This window comes from Acomys minous (assembly GCF_964271855.1).
Source record: "Acomys minous genome assembly, chromosome: 10".
In the NCBI taxonomy this organism is placed as follows: domain Eukaryota; kingdom Metazoa; phylum Chordata; class Mammalia; order Rodentia; family Muridae; genus Acomys; species Acomys minous.
Genome location: NC_140491.1, coordinates 115,972,217 through 115,983,919, shown reverse-complemented (window position 1 = coordinate 115,983,919; position 11,703 = coordinate 115,972,217). Strand labels below are relative to the sequence as shown.

Below are 11,703 nucleotides of genomic sequence, written 5' to 3'. Positions count from 1 at the left end.
GTGGAGAGTGGGATATGACTTTCTCACGTACTCTGGTGCCTCACATTTGACCATGTCCCCTGGAGGGGGAGACCTGGTGGCACTCACAGGAAGGACAGCAGGTTACCAAGAAGAGACTTGATACCCTATGAACATATATAGGGGGAGGTAATCCCCCTCAGGAACAGTCATAGGGGAGGGGAATAAGGGGAAAATGGGAGGGAGGAAGAAGGGGAGGATACAAGGGATGGGATAATCATTGAGATGTAACAAGAATAAATTAATTAAAAAAATTAAAAATTAAAAAAAATAAAAATAAAACAAAGGCAAAAAAAAAAAAAAAGGATAGCAGTGACAGTAATGGCTGTGATGCCAAATCCCCTTTACCCAATATCGGGCTTGTAGGTGGGTCTGAGTCATCAATGTGACAGCGTAATTGCACAACATGTATGAACAAGTTTGAGGAAATAGACAAAACAAAGAGAATGGAAAGATGTGTGTCAGACCTGAGAGCCTTGTGCTTAGTGGGGGACTTACACAGTGTCTCCTGGCAGGGGGGATGGGATGGAGGGTGGGGTTCAGCCCTTATGTGGAAACATCGAATGAACTGAAAGTAAAACGAGTACGCCTCCCTAACAAGACATACTTACATGAAGGAAAAGAGAGAAGGATCCAGCATGCTCACCTCACATGCGGACAAAAAAACAGAAAACATAAAGGGGCCAACTCACTGACAACAGTGCAGAAGGGGACACTCACCCATGCCTCTGGAGAGAGAAGGGTCCTGGAGATGGGTTAGCAATGCCCAGTACAGCACTGGCAGCAGAAGGTGAAAATGAGGGCCGCCCAAAAATGAGGTCCCCCCAAAATGACAGCTGCAATGAAAAAATAAAGTCTAACCCAAGTGTACTCAATGCCCGATGCTACTGCTGTGGCTCCACCTCCTTGGTTTGACATCACCGTAGTCACCAGTCTCTGGGCAGCCAGTCTCTGGGTGTGCTGGCATGTCCAGGCAGGTCTTGGGCAGAAGCTACCTCAAGGCCCTCTTCTGTATATGGGTGTTGCCAGGTGACCCTTGCTCCTGCTCAAGGCAAGTCTCTTTCCCCCTATAGGTATAAAGGGCTAAAGAGGAATAAAAGACAGGAGCAGTTAAAGTGCCATTGGAGAGCAGAGGAAACAACAACTGTAAAAGCCACCCCTTTCCTTTCCCCTCCCTCCCTCTCCCCCCCCCTCTCTCTCTCTCTCTCTCTTTCTCTCTCTCTCTCTCTCTCTCTCTCTCTCTCTCTCTCTCTCTCTCTCTCTCTCTCTGTGTGTGTGTGTGTGACACATATACATAAAAAGAGTTAAAAACAGAAATGGATCTATTCTATAATAGGACAACAATATCCTTATTAATGATCAGAGCCTGACAAAAGCCAAGTGCCATGAATGTGTTTCTTCTTTTGGAGTTGGCCTGTTAGACCCCAAAGACCCTTAAATATTACAGGCTATAGTCACCAAAATTTGACAGTAAGCCCCTATTGGTAAAAGCCCCTATAGGTAAAAAACATTAGAAGCTGGAGTCCGGAACATGATGGAATGGAGCTTGTAGAAAGAGACGTGGAGCTTCATTGCTGTTGCCTAGCTGTCATGGTTCTAAGGAGCTATGGGTGGCAACTGAAGAGAAAACTATCCATTAGTCTTACTCAGCTGTGAACCCTGAAAGCTAAAATAATGCTGGCCTGAACCCAAGTTCTTAGAGCAAGTTTGTCACCATGGCATTTTGGTGTTCTTCTTTATCCCTGTTCCTTAAGGAAATGACCTCCTGAGTCTGAGACTATCACTTTCCTCACATCACATTATTGGAAGGGCAACTCTTAGCCCCAGATGCTGATGCCTCAGAACCTTTACCAACACATTTTTTGTGAATGTCCCCAAAAGGTTTTACAAAGCCTGTGACACCTTTAGAAAAGCAAGTCCCTGAAGCCTTGAGGTCACAGAGCCACCTGGCTCCTAAAACTGCTAAACAGTGCATTTTCTCTCTATTCTCCTGAAAGTAGATTCTAAGAAGCTGGAAGGGTGTGAAAGGTCAACGCTGAGCCAGCCAGCAGCAAAGGACTGAGTTGGAAGTGGTAAGTCTGTATCCAGGTGGGAGAGGAGGCTGTGAATCATTTCGCCTGAGCTCTGCATTCTGTGCTGTGCTAAATGACCTGACCGCAGAAAGGGATGGATCACTGAAAAGCTCAGGCCAAGAATACCAAGCCTCGTGTATACTTCAGTATGGTGTTTATAACATAAAAACACACTTTCATTTGAAATTGGAGCCAGCAAAAGAAACTTAGCAATATTTTAAATATTTGCAATTATTTACCTTTAAATGTATATTTACCAGCCATGGAACACAGACTTTAATTTCATTTTGGAGTCTTTATTTAAATTCCCAGAACTAAAGACTTAAGTGTTTATTTTAGCCAGCTGCCAAGTTACAATTGACACATATAGAGACAAGACTTTAAAATGGAACTGCACGGACAGAGGCAAAGCTTAATGGCTGCTGCCAAGCAGGATGCAGTTTATTCAATACTGCTGGTTCAGCATAGTGTGGCTTAACTACCAAAGCCTGAGAGAAAGACTGATTTTCTTTAAAGGCAGCTAAATATTTTAGGGGATAGCATTGTATTGAATTTGCAAGATATCTACAGCATCTTTTCAGCTGAAATATAAAGCCTTATTTGAGAACTTAATTTTGTATTTATTCCAAAAGAGCAACTTATTTATTAAAAAAAAAAAAAACCACATACATACAAACAACAACCACCACCACAACAAACAAACAAAAACAACTCTTGGGTGAGATTTTGAAAGCCACTCACCCCAAAAGTGATGCTTAAATATAATAAAGGAGTGATCATATTTTATACATCTTAAAGAATCAAATGAAAAAAAAAAAAGGAAAAAAGTCATCATGTAAGCATTTTAAACATAACTGAGTAGGTGGAACAAGACCTCCCTTGAGCAGGAACAAGGCCCACCTGGCTACACGCATGCACAGAAGGGGGCCTTCATGTAGCGTGGGACTGAGACCTGCCTGGACATGCCCTAGCATACCCAGAGACTGGTGACATCACAATGGGAACCAAGGAGGAGGAGCCACAGCATCAGCTTGCAGTTTGGGAACCAATGGAACACTGGGATTGGAGTATAAAGGCATGCTGTATTTCCACAATAAAGGAGTCTGCTTCTGCCACTTCCATGACTGCTGAAGTCTGTGTCCCTGACTCTACGCCAGCTCACCGTCACCCGCCAGGGTCGTGGGCCTGGGTCCCAGCAACATAACTGTAACTGTTAAACTTAGTCTTCATAGGCCAACAGTTAAAATTAGCAAAAGCCAGGATAATAACTTTTGTCTATAGAGGAAACAGTATATTAGCAGTTACCATTTATAAACACAAGAGATAAGGTAAGGCGAATATGAGATAAGGGCGAATATGAGAAAATGTGTTAACTATCCTCTGTTCAAATCCTGATTTAAATACTTGTGCAGCTTTAGAGAGCTATGTAGGTCCTATCTGAGATATTTGTTAATTTTAAATTCCCAAGCTACGCTACCTAAATTAAATGTGAAAAGAATATGCTCTGAGTGTGCCAATCAGATGACAAACTCCAGTGGCTGAATCAAAACACCCAACATTTCTGGTCTATACCCATCACACTAATGGTTGAAAGGGGCACCCTTTTAGCATGTGATTGTAAGTAATGTTTCAAGTTTTAAATAAAAGAACTCAACACAAACTCCCATAAATAAATACATTTGCATCAGAATAAGCAAGATGCTCTATGCTATCAACCATGGACATTGCTAGACAAACAGAATTTCAGTATTTTCATTTCTATAGAACACTGTCACTTCCTCTGACAATCAGACTGGTTTTCAGACCATGTTTTTCAATCTTTAGTGTTTACAGGGTTGTCTGTTTTCCATTCTTTCTACCAGATTAATATGATATAGGAAGACTGGACCTCAACTTTCATATTAGGCAGCTAGTCACAAGATCTCAGTGGTCTAAACGATCTAAGTGGACTAGGAGGCCATGAGAATGCCCTCGTGCCAGAAGATGCTTTATTACCAAGGAAGCTGACATATTTACTGCTGTCTGTAAGACTCTGGCCTGGTTCTGAATTCAGTAGGGAAGATAAATGCTACTTATTGATCCCCTAAAAGCTGGGTGATGAGGGATAAATCTCAATCTAGCCCTAATGTAAAGCATCTTTCCTGTACATCAGGGATGTGAGATGCCATCTACTAGTATGTGAAAAAGCATAAGGGAGGGGTCCCTAGAGAGAAGAACTCCCTTTGCACACAAAATAGAAACCATCCCTGTATGTTCAATGGCCATTTCTGTCATGTCCTAATTCCTCAGAGGACCAGAGCAAGGATCAGTACAACCCTTGGGTTAAAATGTGGCTCTTATATGAAAGTCACACAAAACATTTCAGTTCCAGATGGAATCTTTTCTAGGCATAGAAATATCTAAAACTTGCAGAGATTATTCCTCAATAGATGATGTTCCCCATGTCCTTGGAATAGCATAAGCAGGGCCATCAACTGACAGGAATAATGGCATTGTATAGTTACATTTTTTAAAATTACTCCTTTCTATTTCTAGATATCTTAACTCTTACATGGGGCAGGCAATTAAACCAGATGTCATTGGGACTTCTACTACTTAAATTAATTCAGTCATTTCATTCAACATCACTACTTCAAGAAAGGCAGAAGTTCATTTGCAAACTCCTAAGTACCCAGAAGTGGTTATATATATATATGTCTATGTGTATGTCTATGTGTATGTCTATGTATATGTATATATGTATATGTATGTATTGTATGCATATGTATGTATGTGTATATGTATGTAATGTATATGTATTTCATTGAGAAAAGTATAACAATGACTAAACTAACAACGACCTATTTCTTTTTAGATAGAAAAATAAAGACTAGTTCACATCAGTGATTTGCTAGGGAAATTGGGATGCCTTCTTATAAGTTCTTATTTTTAATAAAATAATGCACAAGTAGAAGAATCTTGAGGACTATTTTACTAGTTTTTAAGTGAAACAATAAGGTAGCATGTGTGCTGGTTAGTTTTTATGTCAGCTTGGCCAGATTAGAGTCATTGGGGAAGAGACAACCTCAATTGAGAAAATGCAGCGGCTCATATTCTTGCTTGATTACTCATATGAGACCATGGTGAGCATGGCCAGCTCTGGCCTGGCAGACAGGAATGTTGTTTTAAAGAGACAGCAGTGCAAAACACAGGGGAGCGAAGCAGTGAGCAGCACTCCTCTGCGGCTTCTGCGTCAGCTCCTACCTCCAGGTTCCTGCCCTGACTTCTTTCAGTGAAGGGCCCTTGTTACCTATATGTATACAATAAAATAAGCCCTTTCCCTCCTAATCTTGGTCATGGTGCTTATCACAGCAATAAAAACCCCAACTAAGATGACATGTCTTCAGATGAATCTTCCTAAGGTGTAATCTTCCAGACAATGATATGTAAAGTTCTCAATAACGGAGCAGATCATAATGTCAGGTCTACAGACCCAGATTCCACTCTTCTGACTGGGGGGAAGCAGCTTTAACAAAGCCTGGATACATCCGCCTTTTCAGATGCTATGCTATATCCTAAGGAAATAATGGAAAAATCAAAATGCCTGCCAAAGATTCCTAAGATTTCAAAACTGTAATATTAAAAATCCTAAAATGGTTGAAATGGCATATAAAATATTTTAAGTTCAATTTAAAAAAACACCAATGATTTCAAAGAACAAACAAATATACAGGTAAATGAAATAAAGGAGTCAATGTGTGACTGGGCTGAAAAATTAAGCAAAAAGGTAGAGAAAAATAAAATGTAAATGGCAATCCTGAAATGACAAACGCCATATATCAAAGTAAAATAAAATCTCAATAAAAGGATCACAAAGAGATTAAACAGAAGAGTGAATATCAGGCCCCGAATACAATATAGATGAATTATTACACTTTGGTAGCAGTAATAAAAATAACGATGGTCATAATTTTTAATAACATGGCACCAAACACATGAATCTTTGGCATGAACAACACAGGTAAGAGAGGCTAAAGGCACAGAACATAGGTGACTGTAGCGGGCACAGCTTACATGACAGCACTAGGAAAATCAGAGTTGTAATATATGTTATTCTGTAACCCTGCTTTCATTGGCTTCCCCCAGAATTCTGAGCTTTGTCTCTCAGTCAATAGAACCCATCTTTATCCTTACTAGGAACCCTTCCTCCCTAGCCTGGTCCTCAGCACTCTGTCAATAGAACTCAACCTTGTGTAAAAAGTCACAAATGCTTTGCAAAATAAAAGGAAAAAAATTTACTTTGCAGGGGAGTCTCACCATAGCCATGCCTAGAGCTTTGTTGTGATAACTGTCATGTGGAAACTTTCCCCGAAGTTTTAATGTGGAAGAAAAATAACCTACTTTGTCGGACCGCAGAAGTTTTTGACTCAGCACTGGTTAAGTCGCGCTGACCTGAGTTTCATGTTTATGTCCCCGGGATCATTTCTCTGCCAAGTATGACGCTCACAGTGACTCTCCCACCTGGCCCCCAAAGGAGAGGGACTCAATTAAAGTAAGATGTTTTTCTTTAAATAGGAATTAGGGGCAGGAAACTTGGGCCTCTCACTGAAAATGGTTCTCAGCCTTTAAGAACAGTGAAAGTTACTATGGGTTCCTGTCAGTCTTTGAAACAAAGCATTTTTTTTTACAATAACTGAGACGTTCCTTATCATCCAGAGAAACAAAATATTCAGGGCAGTAGCTCTACAACTTTATACTCATAGGAACCAATATAAGGAAGGAAAGAGAATCGTGGCAGTTAGAATTTGTAAAATGCAGAGCATGAGAATATTTTTCTGCTGGACACATCTTGCTGAGCAGGACAAAGAACCACAGCCTCTGGAGCTCGGTCAGCATGGTCACCCAGCCAAGCTCCTTGGGGGGGTTCACTTCCCCCCTCCTCCCGCTGCATCTAACTGAACTCAAAGCCCTCTGGCCCTGAGAGGGTTTGGCAGAGCTCAGAGATGCCTCTGAGTGGTGTGCCCTGCTCCACCACAGCAGCGTGAGCCAGCTCAGCTGCCCCAGAGCGGAGATGTATGGGTGTGGCCGCCGCTGTTGTCCTGTTGTCGTTGTTAGTGTTGCTTCCTTGGTTGACTTTTAATCTTTTGTTGTTTTTGTTTTTGGGTTTTTTGTTTTGTTTTGGAGTGTTGTTGTTGTTTTGTTTGGTTTTTTGGTTTTTTTTTGTTTTTTGTTTTTTTTTTTTTTGCCTTTTCCTAATAGAAGTAATAACTCAGTATAGCTTGATCAATGGTTCCCTTCCTGAGGAAAATTAAAACCCGTCCAACTTCTAGTGCAGGAACAATTGCAAGGAGGACATGTTTCCTGAGGAATGGATCATTTGGTATATGAATGGCGGTCTCGTCTTCTGCCTGTGTAATTAAAACTTAAATAAATGCTAAAGAAACTTTTAGGGTAAATAAACTAAAAGAGCAGTTTTACATTTTGACCTATGCCTCTTATCTGTTTATCACTACTAAGTGATTTTGGAGCTGCTCTTTAATTTGCTTCCTGAAACTCTGTTAAATTCTTTTTTTAAAAAAGTAACACCTGAAGCAAAGCAGGTTGTTATTTTATTAAATAATGCAGCTGTTAAAGCAGTAGCTGAAGGAATTACCCATTACTGGTTAAAAAAAAAACCTACAAAATTATTGCGCCTCAAAGTGAAATGCAGAATGACCTTATAAATCATACTAATAAATAATACACAATAAATAAAACCCATATTAATTTATTGGCAGGTTGCATTAACATGTTACTTGGAATCTATGGATGATCATTATTATACAAAAGATTGTCTTTAAAAAATTACTATTGACTGAAATTATATGTAAAAATCCTACAGAGATTGTTCTTAAAGTTTTTACTGATGACTCTTCTAAAGAGCAAGAAGAATATATTTTATATACCAATCCTGCATGTTCCACAAAATGATATACTCATTTCTGTTTACACAGCTGAAAAGTCTCACCTTGCTGTAACCTATTAGCTCTTGTTATGTATTTCTCAGCCATGAAATTTTTTAACTGACCTCATGCATAAATTAAAATATAAAGGATAAAAATATCTAAACTTTCTCTGTTCTAAACTCCTTCTCTCAGGATCTATATGTTCTTAGGATATGGCTTGAAAAACTCTATAAAAAAAAAGTAACTTAAAACTTGTAATAGAAAGCTTATAGTTATGTTTACATGTAAATAATTTTAATTTGCTACAGCATATATGTGACTCAACTCCTGTTTTTAAAAAGTATACTGGTGTACTATATCATATTGTGTGTATTATCAGTATGCCCAGCTAGCAATCAATGAAGACACTGACATTTGTTATATTTTAAAATAGCCTTAGTTAACCTGGGGCAGGCCAGACATTAATCCTCTAAACTACTCCCATAGTCATCTGTGTCTAATAATGTCTATCAAGCTACCTCCCATATATAATCCCAAATACTTGCTAAGATTCTTCATCTGGGCCAGATTCTCCATCCACGCCGGCCATGTGCTTCTCCTCCAGCTAACCCATGGCGGCCTCCTCTCCTCTCTTCCCTCCAGGTCTCTCTTTGCATCTCTCCTCTTCTTCCCAGAATCCCTCTCTCCCTCTCTCCTTCTCAGGACCCTTAGTGGCACCTATCTCATCTGCCCTGCCCAGGTGGGATGGCTTTTTATTAATGAGCATCAAAATACATCAGGCCATCCCCCAACAATATCGTACTGTATTTAAAGCTTAAGTTTGACTCTGGTTTAGGAAAATAGATGGTTTTGAAAAGCAACCATGTGGCTTGCCTCCACCTTGGCTGATGACCTTATCTGGATGAAAGCAACCATCGGTCTGGCATCCATCTTTACTGAGGTTAAAGGGTGCATGCCATGTAATGTCACCACCACCTTGATTAAAATAAGCACGTGGTATAAACCAGCTAAGGCAGTGCCTTAAAACATTTAGTCCTACTGAGCCCTCCATTTATTGTTGTATCTCCTTTTAATGTTGAGGAAGCAAGAGCAGGTCTTCAAGATATTTTGGATTAGGATGAATTTTTGTATAATACTAAATTCCTAAGGTTATAACCATATACTCAGATTAACATCAGCTGATTTAGAGATGTTTGTCCAGTTACTTATGTCTTTGCTAACAACAGACTCCTAGAAATTTTTAAATAAAAAAATATATGCTTGATACATGAGGCATGTTTAATAAATAAGGTCCAGAAATTCCCAAGGTCTATTCAGACTAACAGAAACTAACTTAAAGATATATGTCTAGCCTCTTTGTCTTTGCAACTGCATTTACGGTTTAATGTTCTATCTTAATGGTAAGGGAGCTTCAATTCAAATTTTTAAGTTCAAACTTACCAGGAATAAAATTTTAAAATCCTTATCTTATAAAGCCACTAGCTTGCTATAAGCTGTTAAGATAAATAACCCATGCAAGTTAATCGTCAGCCTCCTTATAAATGATCAAATTATTTGATGTACTCAAACTATGCTTGTAGTCATACTAAATACAAATGTAGTTCATTTATAATGATAGACTTTATTCAGCCTTCCATATGTATTTTCAAGGCTAAGGGTGAAGCAAGGAACTAAAAAGAAACTTTAAAATTAGGGAGGCTTAAAATATGGAGCTCAAAATCCCCAGAGGTATGCTGAATACGACATTTAAAATGTTTAATGACTGATACAGAGGCCATTTGAACTATACTTCCTGAGATCTCTGATGATGTTGATGGCTAACTGTACCTTTATCAATTTAAAGCCAGCATTAACAAAATAGAAAATGTGTTTTATATTTTATTAGGAAAACTTCATTTTTTTTAATTTATTTTTTATAGCATAAAAATTTTAAAATAACAATGTATACAGACTTAATATAGATTTAAAAAAACAAGTACATTGAAATAAAAATTCAAAATATTTCTTCTAGATAATACAGTGGCTAAGGAATGCAAACAAATTGCATGTTTCTCAATTCCTTTAGAAGCCAAAGGGTTAAACCAGAAGCAATTGTTAGGATTTAGATTATTTTTAGTACAGCCTAAACATTAGTTATACCAGACTGTCTTAAAAATGGTATAAAAAAAAATAAAGCCTTCCAACTAGTTTTTCTGCCATGAAATGCTTATGCTTTGATATTATTCACATTTCTGTGTCATTTACAATATCAATTGGATATAAACTCTCTTGCTTGCATGGGAGAATCCAATTGTCTTCTTCAGAATGTCCTATGATGATTTCTCAAGTACTTCTTAATGTCCTGTAACCTAGTAGGAAAGTCTTCTTGTGCTCAAAATATCCTAAATTTAAAAGATCCCAAATCTTAATTTAACAAAGCCCTAAGTTTAATTCTATAGAAGTAAATGACCACTGTTCATATAATTGATGTTTTTGTTTTTTAGTTTTATGTTTGCCATTGGCCCGATAAATGATCAGACACTGACAGGGGAGGTAGGTAAAGGAAATTCACGGCAGCCTGTCCTCTATTAAAGACACTGTTTCTCACAGTATTCTAGATATAACTAATAATGAATGCACATCAGCTGGGCATTTGGGTCTAAGGGTCTCTACATCTGGGACCTTTTCTGCCGTCAGGTATATAAAGCTCAATGCCGACATGCATGACAGACATGCATCACGTCTCTCTCTAAACACTTGTCTACACTATACAACCTCAGGCATGACACGGGACCCTGGCAACTCCAGAAAAATAACCATGGGTCATATCCGGAACTTCAGTTTTTCAAAGAACTCTATGCACGTCTTTCTGAGGGCTCTCATTGCAACTAACTGCTGATAATGCTCCTGCTTATGCTAGCAAATAGTCTTTAAAATTTAATATTAAACGTGTTACTGAAATCTCTTACTATCCACTGAATCAAACTATTATGAAACACCATAAATGATAAGAGAGTAAATAAAAAGGAAGGACATATCTGTTCCTAAGTATGGGGGAGGAGAAAGATTATTGTAGATAAAAGAGAATGCATAGCCAGAAGCAGAGACATCTGGGAGAGTTCAGAATGGACATGATCCTGAGCTATCTGAGGAAAGGGGAGAAGGAAAGAGAGAGGAGAGAGAAGATAAACAGGTGTAGCAGCCAAGAGGGTAAAAAAGGGGTGGATTATATAGGGAAAATCCTACTGAGGGAAGGAGGCCTAACCCCTGGGCTGGGGAGGTAGAGGTAGAGCATGGGGTACACTAGCCATACCCTGTAACAGGTAGGGACTGTGGGATGCTGGGAGAACCTGGTGGCCAGGTATGCTTTTATATGTTAAATAGTCACCTCAGCCATTTCCCCCAGGATATGAAACTAAATAAAGATCAAATACTTAATTAGAAATTTTTAATAATAAAAGGGAAATATATACACCTATCTATATCCCACATACTGTGCTACATTTGGTTAGGCTAACTTTAATTCGGTTTTTTAAAATTCACTTTAAAAGATAATGCTTTACTTGGCAGTGGTGGCACATGCTTTTATTCCCAGTACTTGGGAGCCTGGTCTACAGAGCAATTCCAGGACAGCCAGGGCTACACAGAAAAACTCGGTCTCAATAAACAAACAAAAAGAAATGGAAACAAAACAAAACTAAAACAAAGAT

At 38.8% G+C, this 11,703-nt stretch overlaps 1 long non-coding RNA gene across 1 annotated transcript; it reads right to left on the bottom strand.

Annotated features, from left to right (window-relative positions):
* Positions 1–766: 766 nt before the first annotated feature.
* LOC311606394 lies at positions 767–3,061 on the bottom strand. The gene is made up of 3 exons (XR_014782333.1): positions 2,991–3,061; positions 2,832–2,881; positions 767–1,101 (listed from the first exon to the last, which is right to left on the bottom strand). It is a non-coding gene; the product is annotated as an uncharacterized lncRNA (long non-coding RNA).
* Positions 3,062–11,703: the final 8,642 nt, after the last annotated feature.